This window comes from Pan troglodytes, chromosome 16 (genome assembly GCF_028858775.2).
Source record: "Pan troglodytes isolate AG18354 chromosome 16, NHGRI_mPanTro3-v2.0_pri, whole genome shotgun sequence".
NCBI lineage: Eukaryota > Metazoa > Chordata > Mammalia > Primates > Hominidae > Pan > Pan troglodytes.
In genome coordinates this window covers 74,333,133-74,359,681 of record NC_072414.2, presented here as the reverse complement: position 1 = coordinate 74,359,681, position 26,549 = coordinate 74,333,133, and the positions used below count along the sequence as shown (strand labels likewise).

General features: G+C 40.6%; 1 protein-coding gene across 1 annotated transcript in view; it reads right to left on the bottom strand.

Moving 5' to 3' along the window:
• LOC100608518 (golgin subfamily A member 2) overlaps positions 1-22,945 on the bottom strand; it is a 43,496-nt gene extending 20,551 nt beyond the window's left edge. The window contains 1 exon segment of the mRNA XM_063794285.1: positions 22,328-22,945. The gene's annotated coding sequence lies outside the window, so the exon portion shown is untranslated.
• Between the last annotated feature and the right edge of the window lie 3,604 nt (positions 22,946-26,549).

Here is a 26,549-nt window from a genome sequence, read left to right as displayed (position 1 = left end):
ATGCAGTCCTCGGGGTCTACAGATGTATAGGAATTTATATTTTGGCAAGACAAGTTACAGATAGTTGCCTAGTATGTAAGAAGACTAATAAGCAGATCCTCAGAAAACCACCTGTTGGAGGGAGAAATCCAGGATTAAGGCTGTTCCAAAGTGTCCAAATTGATTACACCGAAATGCCCCCAATTGGTCACTTAAAATATTTATTAGTGATAGATCGCCTTACTCATTGGGTAGAAGCTATTCCCTTTTCAAGTGCAACTGCTAGTAATGTACTCAAGGCATTAGTTGAAAATATTATACCCAGGTTTGGATTAATAGAAAATGCTGATTCAGACAATAGGACTCATTTCACTGCACATGTTCTTAAGAAACTAGCCCAAGTACTAGATATAACATGGGACTACCATAACCCCTGGCACCCACCTTCATCAGGAAGAGTAGAAAGAATGAATCAGACTCTGAAAAACCACCTAACCAAATTAGTCCTAGAGACTCGGTTGCCATGGACTAAATGCCTCCCCATTGCCTTGTGAAGATTCCGAACTGCCCCTAGGAAAGATGTCGGCTTACCTCCTTATGAAATGCTGTATGAGTTGCCTTATCTACACTCCACTGCTGACATTCCTCATTCAAAACAAAAGATCTGTTTCTCAAGAACTATATACTTGGTCTATCCTCCACTTTCTCTTTCCTTAGGACTAAAGGCCTCTTGGCACATACACCACCCCTTGAATTTCCAGTTCACCACCACCAGCCCGGACAGTGACCACATTCTCATCAAAGGTCAGAAAGAAAGGAAGCTCAAGCCCACCTGGGAGGGACATTATCTAGTGTTTCTAATGACTGAGACAGCCGTCCACACCACTGAAAAAGAATGGACTCACCATACCTGAGTCAAAAGAGCACCACCCACTCCAGAATCATGGACAGCTATTTCAGGGCCAATTCCAACCACGTTAAAGCTAAAACGGGTTTGATCCTCTTATGCTATATTTCTTTTCCCCTTCTATTGCTAGTCCTCTCGTTATTAATGTAACTACGTCGAGCTCACCCCAAACTATTACCTTTGATGCTTGCCTTGTTATATCCTGTGGAGATCTCCAAAGTCAAAAGCAACTCTCAGCCTCAGAGAAGTATCTCCGTCCCTTTCAGACAAAAGCCTCCCCCATTACGACTCTTGTTCTTTAAGAAATGTAGGGAAACAGGCCTGCCACAGCTGGAATGATATTATGTGGACAACTGAACATCAGGGCTTTGTCAACAGGCAGTTGTAAGTCTCTAAAACCATGTTTGCTTTGTTAAAGGAAACATTCCCCACCCCCTGACTGCCAGTGCAAATTTCTATTCTTATCCCCACTTCTGCCAACCCTAAACCTACTTTAAGTCGCTTATACGGCATAGGAGCCAAAATAGCAGGGACACATCTTATAGAATCCTTTGAAATGCATTTCATTACTTTCTCACCTCCTCCACCTCCTTCTACACTCTCTCTCAACGAAACCGCTGTTCTTCCTCCAACCAAGGATAAAATCAAGGTAAGCCATTGTAGAAGTTAAAAATTTGAAACAAACCATAGCAACTGAGACAGGGTACCAAGACGCAAATGCTTGGTTAGAATGGATTAAATATTCTGTCCGCATTCTAAACAAAAGCAACTGTTACACTTGTGCGCACAGTAGGCCAGAGGCCCAGGTTGTCCCCTTTCCACTCGGATGGTCTTCCAGCCAACTGGGCATGAGATGTATGGTAGCTCTTCTCCAAGACCCCACAGCCTGGGGTAATGAATCTTGCCAAGCTCTCTCTCTGCTATTCCCTAAAGTCCAACACCCTGCAGGTCAGTCCCTGAGGGCCATCCAGCCTCCATCTATTGACACCAATTTTTACCTCGGGTCTCTCACAACAAGGGGAAAACTTGGCATTTCATGAAGACCTAAAGGGATGTGGTGAACTTAAACTCTCCCAAGAGCTTACCAGTCAGTCTGCCCTTGTTCATCCTCGCGCATACGTATGGTGGTATTGTGGTGGACCCTTACTGGACACTCTGCCAAGTAACTGGAGTGGTACTTGTGCTCTAGTCCAACTGGCCATCCCTTTCACCCTAGCATTCCATTAACATAATAGAAGAGAAAATCAGAAGAGAAGAAGTGACCTTCATGGGTCCTTTGACTCCCACATTTATATAGATGCTACTGGAGTTCTACGAGGGGTACCAGATAAATTTAAGGCCCGAAATCAAACAGCTGCAGGATTTGAATCTGTGCTGTTTTGGTGGTCAACTGTAAATAAAAATGTAGATTGGATAAACTACATTTATTACAACCAACAAAGGTTTGTTAACTACACAAGACATGCCATTAAGGGAACAGCCGACCAATTAGGTCCCATTAACTAAATAGTCTGGGAAAACAGGATAGCCCTAGATACGATGCTAGCAGAAAAAGGTGGTGTCTGTGTCATGATTGGAGTCCAATGATGTACTTTTATTCCTAATAACACAGCCCCTGACAGAACAGTAACAAAAGCTTTGCAGGACCTAACCTCCTTATCCAATGAGTTAGCAAGCAATTCTGGAATAAATGATCCCTTTACAAGTCTAATGGAGAAATGGTCTGGAAAATGGAAAGGCTTAATGTCCTCAATATTTACTTCTCTTGCAATCGTTATAGGTGTGCTTATTCTTGTTGGATGCTGTATCATACCATACATTCGTGGACTACTGCAAAGACTCATAGACACAGAACTTACCAAAACCTCTCTTAGCTCTCCTCCACCCTATTCAGATAAGCTTTTCCTTCTAGAAAACCAAGCAGAACAGCAAAGCAAAGACATGCTAAAAAAGTTTGAAGAGGAAGAATTACAAAAATTAAGAGGGGGGAATTGTTAGGTACAGTAAGTTCCTCTTCAAAGGTTTAACTTGTTCAACTTCCTTGTTCTTTGTTCCTAAGAACAATTTCCCTGTACCTTCTCGACCCTACTTACCAGCTTAGTTACCTGCTTAGTAACCTGCCTTGTAAACAACTCTTCCTACCAGTCCCAATCTGTAACTCACATTCCCCCTCCCTTTCTTATTAGAGAAAATATTCACAATATCCAGCTGAGTCAGCTAAGATTGTGCAGTCCTACCCTAGCCCATGTTGGAATGACACAGAGGTAGGGAGTGCATTAGGGATAAGAACCCCTGCTCCACCCCGTTTGGTGTGCTCTTGCAATCATGACTAATGCAAGCAGCATACTTGCAGAAGCAAATTGTCTTGCTGAGAAAACTTTTTTGCCTGAGTGCTGCTTCTTCCTCACAGCACCGATCATTTGTTTCTAACAATCTCGCTAAAAGCAGCCTAGAAAGCAGCCACTTATGCAGAAAGAGTAATAATTTAGGCTCTACAAGTCATATAAAAAATGAAGTTTCATTTGTTTACCGGCTAATTTACTTCCTGGGAGACATTTTTCATTCTAAAACAGTGATTCCCTACCAAGAGTTCATAGATGCCAAGAAGTCCATAAAAGGAGTAATGGAATTGCCAAATTATGTTAAATACTTCAAAAGGACTCAAAGCCATATACTAGCTCCCAATAGGCCTGCACAAGTTATTAGAACAAGCTGCTTTGCATTCTTATGTGATCAGAACCAGTAACTAGATGGCAATCAGGTCTGTTACTGAAGATGGAAAAACTACACTTAAGTTTGTATAACAATCTTTCATAACATGGCTTCATAGAAAAGAAGTATAAAAAGGATTCCTTGGTTGAAAAAGAGTGCTCTTTTCCCTTCATTATTTAAGATTAGGACAAATTTATAAAACAGGAAAAAAATAGCACAAATCCCTTGGCAAACAGAGTAAAACATCTACTCTGTTTTGCTTTTTTTCACTTCTTACACTCTCTTTCATAGGAAGTCAATTTACAGACTTCCATCAAGCCCTTAGAGACCTTTTTGTACTATCCATGACAAGCTCTTGATGTTATCTCTGCACTTTTGACAAATTCTTAGCAGTTAACTTACAAGGCAGTTAAGATTTTTGTTCAAGCACAATATAGCTAGAATAGGCTCACACATTCAATAAAACAAATATTTACCAAGCATTTATTGAGTGGAAGATAAAAAGCACAAAGCATAATTATAAAATATTTTCCCCTGCCACCATAAAAAAATTAAACAGGCTTACAGAATACAGCGTAAGAAAACATGACCAAAGCAAAAATAGTAAGGACTAAAGAGGGGAGGAAGGGGAAATATCAACATGAACTGAATACGACCCAGAAGAGCCTTCATGGATGGTCAGACATGTAAAGACAAATTGGGTAGGGTTAAGGGGTGGAGGTCAGGGCACATTCTATAGCGAAACAGCAGCTGATACAGAAGCCTGAAAGGAAAAGCGGGCAGAGCACCTGGACAGGACTCTTCAGGAACGAGCACGCATGTGCGTGAAAAACAACTTAGTGAGGTACCGTTCACCCAAACATTAGAGAAACCGCGTAAAAATGCTGCTTGGTAAGCATGAAGAAGGCAGGGCTCGGCCTGTAGAAGAACTCAATAACATTTGAACTGTCTAAAGAGGAAAAGTTAATGAATAGGCCAAACTCATTCCTTTCTTTGTTTTAAGAGCTACAACTTTAGAGAACAACAAATCACAAACCCAGTAGACAGGTCCTGGCATTTGAAATCCAACCCCATTTTTCCCTTAATCTTTCCCCTCTGAGCAAATGGTATCGACATGAACAAGCCATGTTGATTTGATCAAGACACTCATCCGTGGTTAAAAGAGTCTTTACCTTCAAGAGATACAAACAGAAGTATTTACAGATGAAGTGATCTGTCCGGAATCTGCTTCAAAATAATCCAAAGTGGAGTATAAATGCAATAAGATTTGCCAAAAGTTTATCACTGTTGAGGGTGGCTACAGTACATAGTTCAACTTTTGTTGAGGCCAGGCATGGTGGCTCACACCTGTAATCCCAACACTTTGTGAAGTGGAGGCAGAAGGATCACTTAGCCCAGGAGTTCGAGACCAGCCTGGGAAACACAGGGAGACACCGTCTCTCAAAAAAAAAAAAAAAAAAAAAAAAAAAAATTAGCCACCATGATGGTGAGTGCTACTTGTGAGGCTGAGGTAGAAGGATCACTGGAGCCTGGGAGGTCAAGGCTGCACTAAGCTGTGATTGTGCCACTGCACTTCAGCCTGGACAAAAGAGTGAGACTCTGTCTCAAAACAAAACAAAAAAAAAAAAAAAGAAAGAAAGATGGAACATATTATAACTGTCAGACCATTTGTTGCAACCTGGGCTGCAATCTTTTTCTTTAAACCCAAAAGAACTTCTGACCAGGTAAATGTAGTCTTTTTTTCTTTTTTAATGACAAATCTACTTTATAAAGTACCTTCCCTTATCAGTGAGAAAGAAAATATAAAAGAGCTGAGTCAAATCTGGAGTCAATAAAGGTTTGTAGTTCTTCAAACAAGAACCCTTGCTCTGAATTCTAAAAGTAAATAACAGACATGCTGAAAAAATATTTCATTTTATGAAAGGTTCTGCACCAAAGCCTTTTACAAAAACAGTATACAAAACCTACTAAACATCCTGTTCCATCTTCCACTTTGAAATCACTGCTTGGTCTAAATTCAGTTTCATTAACAAAAATGAACACAATAAAACAGTACTCTATGCCCCCATTCCACCCCAACAATTATCTTCAGAGGATGTCCAGATTTCTGTACGCTATTTGCCAATCCTACCTACATATCAAAAAAACAAATCTCAGCTTTAGAGGAAAATCACTGGTTAATTAAAATGTCATTTAGGGTTGTATTTGTTTTCTATGAAGGGATAATAATGGGATATTTTATTTTCATTTATTACTAAAGCAACACCTTTCATTATTAGAAATGTATTTCCATTTCAAGCTACGTTTCAAAGCAAATTATAGTCTTCAACTAGCCACTTTCATAGGTATTCTGAATGCAATATTTTATTATAAAGCCTTGGCTGGCCTCCAGTGTTAATTAGCACAAAAAGATGGGTTTATTTTCAAAAGACAGGACATTCTTTTCAGCCTTCAAAATGTTTTCATCAAAAATTACTATGTACCATAAAAATAACACGCTCACTGTAAACATTTAAGCGATTCAAAGATAAAGTAGAAAGTCAAAGTCTCCACCTACCTGCCCTCTAAGATGTTAATACTTATGCTTAACATATTTTATTTTTTAAAAGGAGGGGAAATCACATCATAACTACTTTAAAAGGCCTTTACAACTTCTTTGTAATTACACACACACACACACACACACACACACACACAGAGTGGGGAAGGAGAGGGAGGGGTGGGGGAAGGAGGGAGGGACAGACAGACACATACACTTCAATGTAAGGCTTATTATAAAACGTACAAAAAAGGTGAGAAAACAGAGATGGGTGGGAGATGGGCCTGCAATTTCAATATCTGAAGTCAAAACAACTTATTAGGAGATAATTTGGAATGCTTCTTGTCAACCCTATTTGGGGAAAATATTGATTTGATAAAAGGTTACAGACTAAAATAAAAAAGTAGCTGCCTTTTGAAGGTCAATTAATCCTTTGGTTTTAGGAAAAACTAAAATGTTACAAAACACACACAGTGAAACATACAGAGAACTCAAACTGACCTAACTACATTTATCCTCTCCTTCCCAATTATCCTTTATCACTAATTTCCCCAAACTACTACTCTATTAGTTTCCTATTGCTGTTAACAACAAATTATCACAAACTCAGTGGCTTAAGACAACACAAATTTATTATCATATTATCATTTCTGGAAGTCAAAAGTCCAAAATGACTTTCACTTGTTTAAAAATCAAAGTGCCAGCAGGGCTGTGTTCCTTCTAGAGTCTCTATGTGGAGAAAGTGTTCTTTTGCTATTTCCAGCTTCTAGAGCTGCATTCTGTGGCTCACGGGCTCCTTCCTCCATGTTCTAAGCCCGCAGTGTAGCATCTTCCATCACCTGACAAAATCCAACACGTTTTCATCATAAAAATGGTCAAAGTAGGAATAGAAGGGAACGTCCTCATCTAACAAAAGGTACCTGTGAAAAACCCACACCTGACAACATCATACTTAATGGTGAAAGCTTGGATGCTTTCTCTTTAAGATCAGTAGCAAGACAAGGATGTTTGCGCTCACCACTTCTATTCAATGTTGTACCAGAGATGCTTCTCAGGGCGATTAGGCAAGAAAAAGAAATAAAAGGCATCCAGATTGGAAAGGAAGAAAACGATCTCCAACTACTTCATCCTGTACATAGAAAATCCTAAGACATCCACTTAAGAGCTGTTGCCAAACAAACAAGCCAGATTATAGTCTATAATTGACCTCTGAAACAAGGCTACAGTTTCAGAGACCGGTATGCAAAAATCAATAGTATTTCTATATATAATCAATGAACAATCAAAAACTGAACAATTAAGATAACAAAATTAACAATCGCATCAAAATGAATAAAATCATAAGCAACAAATTTCAAGAAAATACCAAGTTTATACAATGAACACTACAAAACACTGTTGAAAGAAATCAAAGACAACCTAAATGAAAGGAATCAAATTCAGCATCCAGAAAAAATTCCTCACATTTATGATCAATTTCAACAACGATGCCCAAGACAATTCAATTGGGGAAAGAATAGTCTTTTCAACAAATGCTTCTGGAACATCTAGAGATCCACATGCAAAAGAAAAAAGTTGGACTCTTCCCTTACAAAACACACAAAACTGAACTCTCACATTACATACCTAAATGTAAGAGCTAAACCTATAAAATTTCTAGAAGAAAACATAGGAGTAAATCTCTGTGACTCTGGGATAGGCAAAGAATTTTTCTTAGATATGATGCCAAAAAAAAATCAACAACAGAACATTATCAAAACTGAAAATTCTGCTTGAAAGGATAGCATCAAGGAAGTGAAATGACAACCCACAGAATGAGAGATAATTTTTGCAAATTATGTATCTGATAAGGGACCTGTAGTCAGAATATACAAAGAACCCTTACAATTCAATAAGACAACCCAATTTAAAAACAGGCAAAGGATGTGAATAGGCATTTCTCCAAAGATACAGAAAAACGGCCAATAAGCACATAAAAAGATGCTCAAAATCATTTGCCATTTGGGAAATGCAATCAAAAACCACAATGAGGTATCACTTCACGCCCATTAGGGTGGCTATAGATCAGAAAGTCAGATAACATGTGTTGGCAAGCACATGGAAACATTGAAGTCCTTATACACTGCTGGTAGGAATGTAAAATGGTGCAGCCACTGTGGAAAACAGTTTTCCAATTTCTCAAAATGTTAAACACAGTTGTCATACACCCAAGCAATTCTACTCTTAGGTATATACCCAAGAGAAATGAAAACATATGTCTTCACCAGAACCTGCTGTTCACAGCAGCATTATGCATAATAGACCAAAAGTGGAAACAACTCAACTGCCCATCAACTGGTGAATGGATAAGTGAAATGTGATGTAACCAGTCATTGGACTGTCATTCATTAATAAAAAGAACAAGGTACTCATCCATGTTCTAACATGAGTGAATCTTGAAAACACTATGCTAAATTAAAGAAGCCAGTCACAAAAGGCCGTGTATTGCATGATTTTATATATACATGAACTTTTATATATATAATTATATATAAATATATAATTATATATATAAATTTAAGTATAAATATATAAAGTTATATATATAAATTTATATATAAATATATAAAATTGTACATATATAAATTTATATATAAATATATAAAATTATATATCATATATGATATATATTTTTCATATATATCATATACATTAAATATATATGATATATCATATATATTTGCAAAAATTATATATCATAGATATCATATGATATATATATCATATATCTATGATATCATATCTATGATATCATATGATATCTATATCATATATCTATGATATCATATATCTATGATATATCTATGATATCATATGATATCTATGATATATCTATATCATATGATATCTATGATATATCTATGATATCATATCTATGATATATCTATGATATCATATGATATCTATGATATATCTATGATATATATCTATGATATATATGATATCATATGATATATATGATATCTATGATATCTATGATATATGATATATGACATCTATGATATCTATGATATATAATGATATATATCATATCTATGATATATAATGATATATATCATATCTATGATATATAATGATATATATCATATCTATGATATATAATGATATATATCATATCTATGATATATAATGATATATATCATATCTATGATATATCATATCATATCATATATGATATCTATGATATCTATATCATATCATATATGATATCTATGATATCTATATCATATCATATATGATATCTATGATATCTATATCATATCATATATGATATCTATGATATCTATATCATATCATATATGATATCTATGATATCTATATCATATCATATATGATATCTATGATATCTATATCATATCATATATGATATCTATGATATCTATATCATATCATATATGATATCTATATCTATATCATATCATATATGATATCTATGATATCTATATCATATCATATATGATATCTATGATATCTATATCATATCATATATGATATCTATGATATCTATATCATATCATATATGATATCTATATCATATATATCTATATCATATATATCTATATCATATATATATCTATATCAGATCATATATATATATCATATGATATATATGATATCTATATCATATATATCATATGATATATATGATATACAATCATATCATATGATATATATGATATACAATCATATCATATGATATATATGATATACAATCATATCATATGATATATGATAATCATATCATATGATATATATGATATATATGATATATGATATATATGATGTACATATCATATCATGATTCATATATGATATATATGATATACATATATGATATATGATATATATGATATACATATGATATGATATATATGATATACATATATCATACGATATATGATATATATGATATACATACGATATATGATATATATGATATACATACCATATATGATATATATGATATACATATCATACCATATATGATATATATGATATACATATCATACCATGATATATGATATATATGATATACATATCATACCATATATGATATATATGATATGATATATATCATACCATATGATATATCATATGATAATCATATCATATGATATATCATATGATAATCATATCATATGATATATCATATGATAATCATATCATATGATATATCATATGATAATCATATCATATGATATATCATATGATAATCATATCATATGATATATCATATGATAATCATATCATATGATATATATGATATATATACCACATACATCATACATACACCATACATACATCATACATACATCATATATACATCATATATATCATATATACATCAATCATATATATATATACGAACTTTCTAGAATAGGTATATCAATAAAGACAGGAAGTGTACAAGTGGTTGCCACAGGCTGAGAGGAGCAGGGAATGGTGAGTGACTGCTAATGGATATGGCACTTTTTTTGGGGGGTGATGAAAATGTTCTGGTCAGACAATGGCAATTACGAAACTGTATACACACGAAAAACCAAAGAATCACACACTTTAAAAGGGAGAATTTAGCTCGGCATGGTGGCATGCGCCTGTACTCCCAGTTACTCGGGAGGCTGAAGCAGGACTGCTTAGAGCCCAGGACTTCAAGGCTGCAGCGAGCTATGATCGCTCCACTGCACTCCAACAAGGATGACAGTGTGAGACCCGTTTTCTAAATAATAATAATAAGAAGAAATAACCCAAGGTACTCAGTTCACATGCAAAACCACTGGTAAACATAAATTATCTCCAAGTAATCTAGAAAGAAAATGAGCACATAAGACGTCTTCTAAAAACACACATATATTTCTTTACATGTTACATTTAACGTAAAAATCAGCTATGCAGAAGTTACATGAACATTTTATGTTGGAAAGGTAAATGACTATTATTAATACAGAATGGTTAAGTACATTTATGTTTTTATGTACAAACGCATAAAAGGAAAAGCATCCTTAAAATAAACACCATCAATGGCTCCTCGGTGGTCACAAAACAAAATCCTCACACCTTTGTCTTCCTTCACAATTGAGCTTTATCCACCTTTTCAGGCTGATCTCCCATTATTACCTGACACAAACTTGGGTGGGCCAGAGTTTCCACTGACCATCCCCCCACTATTCATCCAACACTATGTTCACTGCCTCCCATTCCTGACCATTTGCCTTTTGTCTTCAACTAATTCTGGGGACGTTCTGTCCAAATAAATGATCCATATTCTTGAAGGCTGGAATCAAGTCCTATTACAAATATATTTTCTCACCCTCTCCAGAGCATAGCAACCCAGCATCTACTGGCCTCTCACAGCTCTAACCATCCACAACCCTAAGCTGGCTTCTCATCAAACGGGTACTTTTCACCACCCAAATTCAATTAATTCACTCTTACAATAATGAAGAATAGTCGCCTACAGCCTACCTTTTCCAGCCTTGATTCAATCATTTATCAATTTTATCTTCAAAGTCCCTCACTTCAGGGAGATGATATATCAGCTTTCACCCAGAGTCCTGAAGAAAACAGCACTCTTGCCAATGACATAGTGCCACCTAGTGGCAACGTAAGGTAAATCACAGTGGCAGTAGGAGGATCTCCACACTACTTTTACAGGAATGCACTGCAGGTAAAAAATAAGAAGCTACAGTACTGTTTGGCAGGACAATTTGTTTCATACGTGCATACTATCGCCCTGACTAAATTAACTCTCAAGTCTTACAGGTATTATTTGTTTTGAGTTCCATGCACAGATTAGCCATTTAGTACTTAATAAATCAAACTCAATTTCTGAAGTGTCTTACACCAATATATTCATGCACATATGGTTAAAATTTTCCTTGAGGATCTATCATGTGAGAGTGTGGCTTATTATAACAAGTAAACACAACAAATAAATACAAAATGAAAAGAAATCGCATGATTTACTCGCATATAAGGGAGCTTGTTGTGGATTAAGTTTCATGACCCAGGACACTGAAACAGAAATGGAATAAGTGAGAATAAAATTAAAAGTTGTCATCAAAAATACATAAGCCACCTAAAGTCCTAGGTGTCAAGCATAGCTCTATGAGTACAATCCCATGCCTGAGATTACCATATGCCCAGCTGTATGCTATACACTAAGACATTTAGGAAGGAAGCGGGGTCAGGGATTGACCCCAGACTCAATCTTTTCAAGTGGGGAAGAAAGATCTTCCGATTGAAAAATAAAGACAAAAAAGGCTTCACTGTCACAGAAGTTTCAACAACCAACAGGATATTTAAAACAGTTATCAAAGCAAAACCATTGTATGTTCACTTACATTTTTACACAGTCCCTCAAACTCACAAAATGCTGTTTGCTCAGGGACTTCTTCCAGTCTTACTAGGGAACCTGGAAAGTGAGGGGAGGATTGCAAGGGACCACTAGAACTCTCTTCCTCAATTCCCCTTCTCTGAGAAGGGAGGCTACAGCTTGCCTCTCTAACCACTAAAAGGCATCACCCTCCTCAAAGTTAATAGCTGGATTCCCTGATACATATTTTCACTAAATGAATTCTCATAAAACTCTCATTAAGATTTACAGAAGGCTTCCAGGGTTGAATTCCTGAACATTAAGAACAGCATGTTTTTTAAAAGTTTAACTTGGTGATTGGACCAGGACTTCATCTAGGCTATGAATGCTCAGAATGGTAGGTCCTTTACCAAACAGCTTGAGTTTGTGTATAAAGTGATCTCATCCTCTTAAGAGTCAGAGAAACAGAACCAAGCGACTTCACTATAATTTGATCTGAGGAAGTTTCTTACTCACAATAGGTAAATGAAGGCACATACTAACCAGCAATATAAACAACAATATCAAGTGTCATTCACACATGCAAAAAACAGACAAAATCCCAAACTCTGTGTTCTAACAAATCGCAAAAACCTCACTAACAATAAATTGAAATGACCAAATGTTCGGACCGAAAAGCAATGCCTTGGTAGCCTAGCCATGCCTAACTCAAATAATAGAACCATCTCGATGTTAAAATCCTCACAGATCAAGCTGTGTATGTCTCGGGTCAAGACTTCGCCAAAAAGCAGTGAGCACACACTTAAGAGGGAAAAAATCTACCTCAGCCTCCTAAATGCAATCATCTCTACACGAGTTGCAGGCCCCAAGCTTCAACGTGTTCTGCTGGACAACGCAGTAGAAAGCTGACAAGCAGGTGGCCTTCCCACACTGACTGAACCACCTCCATGCCCATGTCCATTCATTTTCTTGTCCACCCCATGTGCTGTAACAGACCTCCTGGCTCAGGGCACTCTTTCCTTCCTGACGGCCTTCACTTAATGACTTTGTACTTTTAGGTGCAAAAATTATCTGCAGAAATCCACACTGAAAACCAAGCTTGAGAAAGGCAGCAATAACCAACATTTTTACAAGAAGAACAAGGTCAATTTCAAGCCCATCAGATTCAAATAGCAAGCATGGATGAAAATGAAAGATTGAAAGGCTTGAGTGCCTTCTTAATGTATTAAATATCCATTTAATTTACAATTAAGCTCACTGTGCTCACTGGCCTTTTAATCAGCTTTCCAGGTCCTGCTCAGACTTGCCTAGGACATGGGAATGAAAGAACCTATAAATTTATGGACCAATCTACCTTAACTAACTTGTCAAGTGTTCCTGCATCAAGCAGAAGAAACATCAGTGAAACTGATACAGGAATTAACCCCTTGTTAATCCATAAAACTTAAAGGAGCGGGATCCAATCTTCCGGCTTCCCTGGGCCACGCTGGAAGAAGAATTGTCTTGCGCCACACATAAAATACACTAACACTAATAATAGCTGCTAAGCTTTCAGAAAATTGCAAAAAAAGAAAATCTCATAATTTTTTGTTTGTTGTGAGATGGAGCCTCACTCTGTCACCCAGGCCGGAGTGCAGTGGCACCATCTTGGCTCACTGCAACCTCTGCCTCCTGGGTTCAAGCGATTCTCCTGCCTCAGCCTCCCGAGTAGCTGGGATGATAGGCGTGTGCCACCATGCCCAGCTAATTTTCGTATTTTTAGTAGAGACGGGGTTTCACCATGTTGGCCAGGCTGGTCTCAAACTCCTGACCTCAGGTGATCCACCCACCTCGGCCTCCCAAAGTGCTGGGATTACAGGTGTGAGCCACCGTGCCTGGCCAATGTTTTAAGAACGTTTACGAATTCGTATTGGGCCACATTCAAAGCCTTCACAGGCTGCATGCAGCCTGCAGGCCGCGGTTGGACAAGCTTGGATTAGAGAAATCTACAGAGACAAACTAGTGACTTAGTAGCCCTCTGATCTCTCATGATTCGCAAGAAACTTAGGATGACTATGTGTAAAGACCACAAACATCAATTTAACTGAATGGTTCCCGCCACACTGGAATGAGGAAGCTGAGCAAACTCAGAGGACTCTAAGAAAGGGCTGATGTCATCTGAACTGTTCGGAATTATAAACTCCTCTAAACATGTTTCAAAGCCAGAACTCGTAAGAGTTGTTCTGATACATGGATTAAAGAGGGATGACAAAGTGTCTGTCCCCCACACTGGTCAAAGGGACAGGTCATTGTTATGCTGGCAATGCAGGCTGCTGAAAAGAATGTATCTGTCAAAAGTAATCAAAGTAATGACCCCAGAAGGCTCCAGAAACAGACTGGTAAATTCAGGTTGCTTTCAGACTTCCACAATGCTGGCACACAAGGGGAAAGACAAAACTAACATTGACAGAGCATTATATTTGATATTACATTTAATCCTCATTAAAAAGATACTATTTCCCGTTTCACTAGTGACAAAGTTGATCTTTCAAAGGTTAAATTATTTAACACCAAGGTCAAAGGGTAAGTTGGAGAGACCAGATTCAAACACAGTCTGACATTAAAACATGTGTTTTCCCCCCACATCGTCTCCTGCTAATAACCTCAAATCTAAAAACTGACTTGCCCTACACCTTGAGCCCCATCCTACAAACTCTCCCTGACGTTATTAATTCAGCTGTCACTGTGCACCTACAACGTGCCAGACACCATACTCCTCAACACTCTGTAGGCACAGAAGGAACAGATAAAAATCCCTACCTTCATAGATATTATTCTAGGGGTAACACAGGTAAATAAAACATTAAAATAGTTTTCACATAGTAGCAAATTCCATATAGCAAAATAAAACAGAAGAAGGAATAGCAAATGAGGGAGATGCCCTTTTAAACATGGTGCTGAGGGAAGGCCTCCCTGAGAAAGATCTCATTTACCCCAAAAATAATAAAGCAAGTAATAGAAAAAACAGGTAAAAGGTGTTCTAGACACTTAAACCTGCCACATTGAGAACTCAGGGTTCCGATGCAAAACCTCGCTGCATATAATGCATTAACTTATTTTTATACATTTAAACAAACAAACTCTACTTAAGAACTGTGTTCTAAAGGAAGGAGCATATTACAGGAAGGCAGTTTTTGGTCAGAGTAAACACACTTAAAAACTAAACCTATTGAAAGACCAAGAACAACTGGAAGTCTTTGCTTTGTCAGATTTTTGACCAAAAGGAAAATTAAAGAAACACACCATGCCCACCCAATGATTTCACCACGGAATTTTAAGAGAGCAAATCCTACTTCTTCCTCACCCAGTAGCCAGTGAAATGACTGAGCAAATTCACAAGTTCACTGGGGCTGCTTTCATGTAACACAGGGACAACACATGACAGACACAGTGGAACCCTACAGGTTGCCTAGTATTTGAAAGACTGTGAAGAGGAGGAGATGTCAAAATTCAAAGTCTTAAATGATGTAGTTTTAAGTATGTTCAGCAATTTCACCACTCAGTAGTAAGGCCAGCTACAGTTGAAAGGAATCAGAAATTTGAGGGGTGTGAAATAAGCAGAAGCACAGAAGTTAAGGATTTGTATTCTTCCCACATTTTCCACTTTATTTTATACTGCTGAGAAAAAACAAATTTAATAGTTTTCTGCTGTATAAGAGAGACACATTCACTTTATGTCACAGTAAGAGTCACTCAATTTTAATACAACTATCTCAATGTATAAATTAACATTCTCCCCCACTGCCCACACATAGTAAGTCTCTTATGATGCTGCTGATTAGAGAAGCAAAAGTTGCCGCTACAATTCTCTTCCTGCATTTTAATATAAATAATCATCAGTCTTTTCTTCATACAGTGCAGTGTGGACACTATCATCAGAATGTACCAGCACTGGGTGTGCAAAGTTTACAAAGATTAGCAAGAGCAAAAGCGTTGACATTTTTGAAATTCATGCTGCTGCAAAGAAGTATGTAAAAACTCACTCACTATAGAGGACCACACAGAAACTCAGGCATGAAGTTATATGGCTGTGTGATTGGTTTGGGAGAAGGAACGGAAAGCACTTCCACCAACCGATATGCCTGAGCAAATTAATGCAAAACCTCAGAAGCTACAAAAAAGTTTATCTACCTAAATTAAAATTGGTGTCCACAGCAGTAGCCTGCAAAATGCCTGCGAAGCGCAAAGTGGTAAATATTTTAGGGTCTGTAGGTCATATGGTCTCTGTTAAACAATATGTAAATGAATGGGTGTGGCCGTGTTCCAATAAAACTTCATTTATAAAAAGAGGCAGCATGGTACATCCAGTCAGCAAGCTCTAATGTACCAACCCCCGGTCTAACACTAACCAAATACCTCTTAATAAGCCAAAGAAACTGTGTCCTCTTAGGCCGGAAGCGGTGGCTCACACCTATAATCCCAGCATTTTGGGAGGCCGAGGCGGGGAGATCACCTGAGGTCAGGAGTTTGAGACCATCCTGGCCAACATGGTGAAACCCTATTTCTACTAAAAATACAAAAATTAGCCAGGCGTGGTGGCGGGCGCCTGTAATGCCAACTACTGGGGAGGCTGAAGCACGAGAATCGCTTGAACCCAGGAGGCAGAGGTTGCAGCAAGCCTAGATCACGCCATTGCACTCCAGCCTGGGCAACAAGAGAGAAACTCCGTCTCAAAAAAAAAAAAAAAGGAAATAAAAGTATACAAAGTGAAAACAAAGAAATTAAACTGCCCTTATTTGCCAGTGACATTACTGTCTATGCACAAAATTCCAAAAATCTACAAAAAAGCTTCTAGTACTAAAAATGAGTTTAGCAAGGTTGTAGAATCCAAGGTCAGCATATAACATAAAATCATCTTCCTATATACTAGCAATCACTAGCTGGAAATTGAGAAGTATCATTCACAACAGTACCACAAACATGAAATAAATGTGTAAGATTACAAAATACAAGCAAGATCCAACTGCTAAAAACTACAAAACACTGACGAAAAATCTAACAAGGTCTAAATAAATAGATATACCATGTTCGTGGCTCATTATTAAAATGGCAGTTGCCTCCTAACTGATTTCCAGTTTCAATGCAATGTCAATCAAAAACCCCAGCAGCATGGTGGCTCTCACGCCTGTAAGCCCTACATTTTGGGAGACCATGGTGGGAGGATTGCTTCATCCCGGGAGTTTGAGACCAGGCTGGGCAACATAGAGAGACCCTGTCTCTACAAAAATAAAAAAAATTAGCCAGGCATGGCGGTGCATGCATGTGATCCCAGCTACTTGGGAGGCTGAGGTGGGATAATCGCTTGGTTCAAGGCTGCAGTGAGCAGTGATCCTGCCACTGCGTTTCAGCCTGGGCAACTGAGTGGGACCCTTTTTTTTTTTTTTTTTTTTTGAGACAAGGTCTCGCTCTGTCGACCAGGCTGGAGTGAAGGGGTGCAATCTCGGCTCACTGCAACCTCCATCTCCTGGGTTCAAGTGATTCTCCTGCCTCAGCCTCCCAAGTAGCTGGGATTACATGTGCCCGCCACCATGCCCAGCTAATTTTTCTGTTTTAGTAGAAACGGGGTTTCACCATGTTGGCCAGGCTGGTCTTGAACTCCTGAACTCAAGTGACCCACCCGCCTCGGCCTCCCAAAGTGCTGGGAACTCAAGTGACCCACCCGCCTCGGCCTCCCAAAGTACAGGCATGAGCCACCGCACCAGGCCATGAAACACTTTCTTCCACCCACGGCTTTCTCTTCTCTCCCCATTTACAGCAGTAAGACAGCCTAACCTGGGAAAGAGAGAGAGAGGGAAGCTACTTCCAAATGGATGCCTGTCCCCATCAGTAATAACCAAGTCTATTCAAGTGCTAGATGTTAACTTTAAAAGAAGGAAACATCAAAAGTCCAAGTTTCGGCCGGGTGCAGTGGCTCATGCCTGTAATCCCAGCACTTTAGGAGGCTGAGGCGGGTGGATCACGAGGTCAGGAGTTCAAGACCAGCCTGGTCAATATGGTGAAACCCCGTCTCTACTAAAAATACAAAAATTAGTCAGGCATGGTGGCGTGTGCCTGTAGTCCCAGCTACTCGGGAGAGGCAGAAGATTCGCTTCAACCGGGGAAGCAGAGGTTGCAGTGAGCCAAGATCGTGCTACTGCACTCCAGCCTGGGTGACAGAGCGAGACTCCGTCTCAAAAAAAAAAAAAAGTCCAAGTGTCTTCGCCTAGCTTTGTCAGGAATGTTTTTACCCTCAATCTGTAAGTGTGACCAAACATATTTTTTAAAGGTTTACCCTCAATCTGTTAAGTTCAAAGGTTTACTATAATCTCTTCATAAGAAAACTATTGGAAAGATGGAATAAAATACACAGAAATGTCCTTAACAGGTAAATATTTATTTTTCTTTCTTATTATTATACTTTAAGTTCTGGGGTATATGTGCAGAACGTGCAGGTTTGTTGCATAGGTACACACGTGCCATGGTGGTTTGCTGCACCCATCAACTCGTCATCTACACTAGGTATGTCTCCTAATGCTATCCCTCCCCTAGCCCCCCAACCCCCAACAGGCCCCAGTGTGTCATGTTCCCCCCTCCCTGTGTCCGTGTGTTCTCACTGTTCAACTCCCACTACAGGTAAATATTTCTAGAATGTATCTACTCCTTCAGGTAGTGTAAGTATTCTAAACTGTGCTAGTACAGCTGCTTTAAATCACTGCTTTCTTCTGCAAATGGTGGCACCTTGAAAGTGTTATCTTGAAGGGAAAGTGAGTGATTTCCTCATGTCTCTACTGAACTAACACTGTTAACACCCAGTCCAGTTCTACCTTAAACAAGTCTCAGAAATACAGACATAATCCATACTTGTTATTTGTCAAGACTAAGGTAAAATAAGGAAAGTTGGAACTAACTCATATCCTCTTATGACTGATGTACTGAAAACAATCCATCTCTCACCATTTCCTAAATAGCATAGTCACAAAGAGCTCTACCCTACCAAGTACTCTGCAAGTCCCACTCGCAAAGGAAGACTCACAGGTGACTGAGAAGATAAATTTGCTATTGTTTCCATTATCCTTCAGTTCATCTGACACCTGTGAAGAAATGCATTTGGATAAGACTCACAAGTCTCAGGGCCCCTTCTTTAATGAAAGAAATAGCTAAGCCTCCATACTCAGAAGCATCAGACTTTTCAGAATGCTTAAGTCATGTAAAAACGTATCAAAATTATTATCATTACAGCTACCAGGAAATAGCTACCTACTCCATGTTAGATACTGCAGTTAAGTATCTCACACAGTTTCACTGATTCCTAACAACACTGCAAAGCATGTTACTAACCCTTAAGGAGTAGGAAGCTGAAGCTCTGAGAGGCTATGCAACTACTCAATGGAAATGTGGGGATCTGAACTCTACCTAGCTCCAAAGGGCGTACTTTCTTCTAAAATTTCTAATTTTTTTCCAATTTCACAATGGAGGCAGAGTTTTCACTACAATTTTAATAATTTCACCAGCTGGGTGGGGTGGCTCACGCCTGTAATTCCAATACTGTGGGAGGCTGAGGTGGGAGGACGGCTTGGGTCCCGGGGAGACAATTGGGCAACAGTGAAGATTCCGACTCTAAAAAAATAATAATTTCACCAAAAGGGGGGACAGATTTCTAAATCGGAATCTCTTGTTAAAATCCTTAGAGCACTAGTTAAGCCCCACTTCTTTTCAAAAAATAACCGACAGATTAAAAAAAAGGTTAGAAATCCTTTTAAAGTAAATTTCATCAGAGATCTGCAAGGGAATTGTCATTTTGGACAAGTCCCCAGAGTTGGTGGCCCTCTCCTGTGTACACCAGCTACCACTAGGCAGTAAAAGTAATTTACCCAATTCAAACACATACCGTGCCTGCACTATGTTAAGACCACTGGCAAAGAGGGTACAAAGTTAAATAAGGTCTATCACAGCCCTCAAGGAGTTAAAGGACTAGAGGAGGAGTCCATTTATAGTATAGTATGTGTGCAGTTACCATTTAGTCAAGGCAAACGAACTGTGGGAAATCCTACAACAATAGTACCTACAGTACAACATGCCATCACCGCCCACAGAAGGAAAGCAACTGGTGCCCTCGTCACGTTATGTTGTTAGTACTTGCTTACATGATGTCCCTCCCTGACAATCCCTTCCAACCTCTGTCAACCTCCTTCCCCACAATCACACACACACACAAAACCACACTGCCAGGAAGGGAAGCCATTGAGTGAGTATTGTGAATCCTACAAGTGGCTCTGTAGTTTAAAACGGCAATGCCTGTGCCTGAAGAAAATTTGTCTTTAGCTTCATCAGGTGAAGAAAATTGGTTTTATAACACAAGGCCCACCAAACCAGAAAAGCCCAGGAACGCTTCTCCACAGGACTCACTTAGCACGAGAAATCACTCAGAGCAAACTGACGCACACAGTATTTGTCAAATTTTTCTTTTTCATTTAGCAGAAGGTAAGGTAAAGGAATACAACTGAAGTTAATAAATGACACTCTAGCCATTTTGATCATTTGTCACTATAAATGATAGACATTTAAGCTAGTTCCATCTGGGGAAGTGAAACAGAATCATGTTCATATAATAAGCCACACGAACCAAATTCAGTGGAATACGTGCACCCAAAACTGGACCAGACTTGTACTTAATGCAGCCTGCAAATCCCCAAGAGTCCACGACAGAATACAAGAACAGTAACACTGGTTTATCTCAACTCATCTTAGCTCCCTCACAAACTTGCCAATAATGACCTTTCAAGAACTGCACCGTTTGTCCTCATCTGGGCAATCCCGTGGCTTAGAAAAACTGAATAAATTGCTTCTTCGAAAAATAAAACAACGCGGGGAGGGGGGAGTAGTAACAAAAAAAAAGGCACACTGGTTTTTACTGTACTGAAGCAATAAACTCTCCAACTAACTTCATTAATGAGTATCAGCAAAGAATGAACACCAAAATACCGCTCAATCCAACTTTCATCGTGAATTCTTGAATTCACAGTAGGATCATTAAATGTGACGGTATCACTCTGCTATAAAAACTATTTCCAAAACAAAACAAACCTATCTACCCCCTTTCTTGATTTAAAAAAAAAAAGAAAGAAAGAAGGAAAATTTGAGGGTTTTTGCTTTTTTCAACTTCACATACCGGTTTGCCTTTGCAAAAAAAAAAAAAAAAAATTGTTTAGTCTCAAAGTATAGCTGCAAGGTGGACCGGCTGCACGGGTCCCAGAGGGCCGCTCGCCTCCGACGGTCGCAGTTTCAGCCGGGCCGCGCCCGCGAGAAACAGCGGAGAGGCCGCAGCAGGCGGGCGCCGCCGGACAGGTTTACCGTCCGCGTCGGCCCCGGGGAGCCGCTCCCTCGCGCCCGCAGCACTTGTTCGCGGCGCGGACTCCACACCGCGGCCGCCCGCCCCAGGGGAGGACTGAGTCCGCCCCAGCGGCGCCAACCCGGGGACCCGGGGCAAGGGTTCGGGGCCATCCGCGGCCGGGCGCGCCCCCCATCCGGAAAGCGGCGACGGCCCCCAAGTTGGGCTGCGGAGTGGGAGGCGCGCCGAGCCCCAAGCAGACAATGCGGGAGAAGGGTGACGCGCAGGGAGGAGGGGTCCGCAAAGCTGGGGTCCCCGCGCCGCCCGGCTACCCATCCGTTCCGCCCGCCCCTGAAGCCCCGCGCAGCCCCCGACCCTCCTCTGGGGCCCGCCCCACCGAGCGGCCGCAGGGGACGGGCCGCGCTCCGCACCCCGACCCCTCCTCAAATCACAAAACTTCCCCCAACTCCGCCAACTAAGTTGCGCTCTCACCGTGCGGCTCCCGGGGCTCCCCCGCGGGCCCAGCCGAGACAGCTCCTCACCTTCGCCGCGAAGAAAGACAATAGGCTGCCTCTCCCCCCGCGGCGGCAGCAGCGGCTGCGGCTAACGCGGCGGCAACCGAGGCGAGCGATGGGCACGGCGGTCTCGGCCGAGCCGAGGGGCTTCACCGCTGCTGCTCCGGCTCCGCGACAGCTCTGCACCTAGCCCCAGCCACCCCGCGCACCGGCTACAAGCTGCCCGGGGGTGGCCGGGGCACGCAAGAGGGCAGTAACGTCTGCGAGTCCTCCCGTGAGTACACGCGGAGCAAGGGCTGCGAGCTGGGATTGCACGGCAGAGCTGCCCATCCCGCTCCACGAGACCAATAGTAAGGCACCTGGGCGGGGCGCTCAGGTTGCTCAGGGAGGCTGAGGTTGACCGCCGGGGCTGCTCTGTGGCAAAGTGATCACAGCAGGGTGGCTGGCAGAGACTGCTCTGGGAAATGCCCACTCACGGTCTCCTCTCCGCCCTGTTTCTAGAAACTGCCCTTTCTCTGTGTGCTCGTGGTTACCTGAGCTGTAGCATTTAACCACACATCGTGAAATGATTTACTCCTCTATTTCCCCCACTTCAACTCAGGAAGTGGGGTTGAGTCTTCTGCGTCCACAGCCTAGGACAGTCTAAGGTATTAGGTATTAAATATAGGTATTAAACAAGTGTTGGATGGATGCACGGCGCTATGGCGGAATCACAATTGTGACAGTGCATTCCGTGAACTTTTGGCTACTCGATCACCACAGTCGTTCCGTGTTCAAGCTGCAAAAGACCTCAGAAATCATCGGATTGCTTTGAGAAACAAAATGTGGTCCGTGTACCAACGGCGGCCGACGAGAATATATTAGTTGGTACACGGAGAAACTTCTTTTTTCAAATAGTTAAGTGTTTTAGTGCTCATTAGGAGGGAAATGCCTATCACGTCAAATCATTGTTTCATTAATGTTACTTCTTAGGTCAAATAAAAAGTGGCAAAAAACAAGTGTTTTTCAAGAAAAGTGTTAAGTAAAACTTGAGACACTTTATATGCAGTTCAAGAATGTAAAATACTAGTTGACAGTGATTGAAGTAAGAACAGTTGGTTAGGTAGGAGGAGAAGATTATTGGCTGGGAAGGAGGAGGAGGGAACCCTCTGTGGTGCTGATTCTGTATTTTGACCTGGGTGATGGATAACAAAAGTATGTACATCAATAAAAAATACGTCCAGTGCACTTTAGATTAGTGCACTTTACACATTTTATACATGTATTTTTAATGTCAATTTTTTAAAAATCTGGTATGGGATATACCCCCACAACCCCCCCCCCCCCAAAAATGCAAAGATGCAAATGACTGCCATTTGGGAAACACTGATCCAGGCAGGCTCACTAGCAGTGACCAAACACCTGAGAAAGGGTATTGTGAATACCTGATGTGTGTGCCAGGAACTTCCATAGTTGAATAGCTCCAAATCTCAGAAATGCTCCTAACCTAGTGTTGAGCTCTGGTGCATAGATATATTTTCTTTTTTTTTTTCTTTCTTTTTTTTTTTTTTTTTTTTTTTTTTTTTTTTGAGGCAGAGTTTCACTCTTGTTGCCCAGGCTGGAGTGCAATGGCACGATATCAGCTCACTGCAACCTCCGCCTCCCAGGTTCAAGCGATTCTCCTGCCTCAGCTGCCCGAGTAGCTGGAATTACAGGCACATGCCACCAATTGCAGCTAATTTTTTGTATTTTTAGTAGAGACGGGGTTTCACCATTTTGGCCAGGCTGGTCTCGAACTCCTGACTTCCGGTGATCCACCCACCTCGGCCTCCCAAAGTGCTGGGATTACAGGCTTACAGGTGTGAGCCTCAGCACCCAACCCAGAATGACTTTAAAAAAAAAAAAAAAAGGCCAAGCATGCCCAGTTCTTCATGTGAAATTATTTCTGTATCACCTCATCATGCTGCTCACCCTCTTCCACTGTTCTCTAATCTGTCCTTGTTGATATTTAAAAGCTGGCACAAGGCCGGGTGCGGTGGCTCACACCTGTAATCCCAGCACTTTGGGAGGCCGAGGAGGGTAGATCACTAGAGCCCAGGAGTTCGAGACCAGCCTGGGCTACAGGTGAAACCCCATCTGTACTAAAAGATACAAAAATTAGCCAAACGTGGTAGCCCAAATCCCAGCTACTTGGGAGACCGATGTAGAAGGATCGCTTGAGCCCGGGAGGAGAGGTTGCATGAGCCAAATCAGCAGGGCAGCTGCAGAGTGGGGTGCAAGGTCCTCAACCCAGAGGTTCCCTAGGCCCCACTTGCCCCAGCTCATGAGAGCCTGGTTCTGAGCTCTGCCGGGACTGGGGCTCAGCACTGCCCATGAAAACAGGCGTGGCAGGGAAGAAAATCATAACCAAATATTTGTAGTCACCTCTCTCCTCCCTTCTGGAAAGGGAGGTTCCCAGGTTTGTGGGCTCTTTGCCTCCTGGACATTATTGTGTAGTGAAGGGAGAAAGGTTGAGATGCAGAGTTGGAGAAACTAAGAGAGGCCGAACTGGTCCATTTGAGGAAAGATGACTGATCCCAGAAGGGGAGGAGGGGACACCCTGGGGAAGCAGGGGGCTTCCCAGGTGGTCCAAGAAGGGGAGGGCGGGATATAGAAAGTCAGAGCATGGTTTTGAGTTTTGGAGACAACAAGAGAAAAGAGGGAGGGATTTGGACAACTATGGAGAGGACTGGGCTGTGGAGAGAAATGTTTAGAGATTTGGAAGATGGTGTGTCATGCGATGTATTGTGAAAACCCCTTCTTCATATCCCTAAAAGACCGCCGCTGATGGTGATGCATGGTACAATTGATGATTGTATCATGATATAATTCAGTGCTTTTGCAGAGGGATTGGTGCCTTTTTAAAATAATAATGATGCTTTGGCTTGGCTCCATCTGAATTAGTAGAGACAGACATCTTGAGCAGGTTTTATCAGAGTTCCATTAGCTAAATATTGGGTTTCCTAGTTTGTGGCTTGCTTTAAACCACTTTGTAGGCCCTTCCGCACTGAAAGCCACTACAGAAATCACGTCTTTGGTCTGCAGCTCCACGTCCCCAAGCTCTGGGCTTTCCTGAAGGAGTGGCCTCATTCAGAAGATAATACAGCATCCCTCATCCGAAAATCCAAAATCTGAAATGCTTCAAAATCCAAAACTGTTTGAGCGCCGACATGATGTTCGAAGGCCAGATTCAAAGGAAATGCTCATTGGAGCCTTTTGGATTTCAGATTTTCGAATTCCAAAATCTGAAAAAAATCCAAAATCTGAAATACTTCTGTAATTTAACCTGTAATAGACATTGGGTCCTGACCTTCCAGCTGAGGCAGCAAGCAGTCAACAGAGGCTCACCATGCATCCCTCCTGCTCCTCACCCTCCCACTGGCTTGTGCCTCACCCCCCCAGCCTCCCTTGCACCTGCTGGGAAGGGGACACGATGCTCCTGCCCTGCCTTCTTGGATCTCAGGCTACTGTGATAATTGCAGGATTCCAGCCAGGGAAAATGCTACAGGTAGAAGTACTTGGTACTCTCCACAGAGAAGTTTCCAGCAATGGCACAGCAGCCCCGGGAAGTGTGCTGCCACACCCAGCTAATTTTAAAAACTTTCTGTAGAGGTGTGAATTCACTATGCTGCCAAGGCTGGTCTTGAATTCCTGGCTTCAAGTAATCCTCCCGCCTTTGCTTGCCAAAGTGCTGGGATTACGGCATGAACTAGAGCTCCCAGCCGAGAGTTTAGTTTTGTTTGCTAGTGGTGTTCTTGGTATCTTTTCATATTTGAGGCTTTGGTGCTAGTGCTGAAGTATTACACTCACCATCCGAGGTTTGCAGGACTTTTGTTTCAGTATTGAACAGATGGAACTGTTTAGTTCTTCATCTTTGCAGGTATACCAAATGTGCCTACCAGGAGTCTGCTTTATAGCCATTGAAAAGCAAGAAGTAATATAGTAAAATTTGGCCTGGCTAGAGGCTTTGGAAGACAAGTATTTTGGCTTAATTCTATTAACTTGGAAGGATGAAGGTGAAAAAAAATTCAAAACTTTAATTTCCTGTTTATTGCCATTTGAAAATATAGCCAATGATTCCACTTTTCTTCTCCAGTAAGTTTGGACATTCTGATCTACTTGGTGTTTTATTATAGAACTCCTAGTGTGCCTGAGTCTAGCATTGTGAAGATCCTTCTCTA